Source organism: Pteropus medius, unplaced genomic scaffold, assembly GCF_902729225.1.
Source record: "Pteropus medius unplaced genomic scaffold, Ma_sr-lr_union100, whole genome shotgun sequence".
Lineage (NCBI taxonomy): Eukaryota > Metazoa > Chordata > Mammalia > Chiroptera > Pteropodidae > Pteropus > Pteropus medius.
In genome coordinates, this window is record NW_024348242.1 from 2,271,670 (window position 1) to 2,272,832 (window position 1,163).

General features: G+C 42.4%; 1 non-coding gene across 1 annotated transcript; it reads right to left on the reverse strand.

Moving 5' to 3' along the window:
- Positions 1–636: 636 nt before the first annotated feature.
- Positions 637–755, reverse strand: LOC120616172 (5S ribosomal RNA). Its single transcript, XR_005656504.1, has one exon. It is a non-coding gene; the product is annotated as a 5S ribosomal RNA (ribosomal RNA).
- Between the last annotated feature and the right edge of the window lie 408 nt (positions 756–1,163).

Here is a 1,163-nt window from a genome sequence, read left to right on the forward strand (position 1 = left end):
CACAATAAATTCCCAACTGTGGATGGAAACATCAAAATATTGGGTCGTTTCGGAATTCCTTTGAGCCGACGGTGGCATTTGTCATTTACAGCTGCCGCGATTATTGTGTTTTTGTTGTTGTTGTTGCTGGTGTTTGTAAAAACAGCCTGATATATTCCAGGTCACTGTTAACCGTTTACTGGTTTCTTGTTTTCACATTTGGTAAAAAAGGGCAGGATTCGTGAGCTCACGCGCACGTGCGTGTGCGTAAAATATACACATACACCTTCACACATATACACGACAGTGTTTTAACAGTGGTTTTTAATCTCTGGCGCATATAAACAAAAAGTCTTTTTAAAATCCTGGTGAGTAACATCAATGTTGCCCACTCAGGAAAATCTGTGTCACCCTATATATTTTAAATAGTCTTGCAGATGTAAATAGATTCTGGATAGTACATATGTTAACAACGTCTTCCAAAGAGTCGACTGCCCCACATTTAATAAGAGAAACCTATAATGAGAAATCTTACCCTTGCCAAAGCTAAAGCTACCCGTGGAGAAGTCTGATTGGCGGCCTCTGGAAAAGTAATTTTCATTAACTAAAGAGACACCTGACTTTGTTCTGCTTTCTTTCTTTCTTTCTTTTTTTTAACGCCTACAGCACCTGGTCTTCCTAGGTGGTCTCCCATCCAAGTACTCACCAGGCCCGACCCTGCTTAGCTTCCGAGATCAGACGGGATCGGGCACATTCAGGGTGGCGTGGCTGCAGACCTCGTCCTGCTTTTAAATATGGTTGTATGAGGATGTGATGCTAGGAGCTTTGGCAGCAATTTTGGAGCATGAGGTGATAAACACGAAAAAGAAACCAGCCGCCTGAAGAAAGCGGAGAGGAAGTATGGGACAATCCTGGGTGTCCAAAGGCATTTGAGAGTCTGTACTGACCGACTGCGTGACCACTCAGCTTTAGACCTCGTGTCGTAGGGGAAAAATGTTTCTTTATAAATTCTTCTGCTCGAGCATTAGTGAATGGGCACTGATACGAAGTTCATTGCAGGATTCCCGGCTCGAGTTTCTAACGGTAAAATTCTAGAAACGATAATGTGTAGGTAAAGAATCTCTTCCGGATTCCCATGCAGCTTTCCCAGAGATCTTAACAGTTGTTTTTTTTTTTTTCTTTGA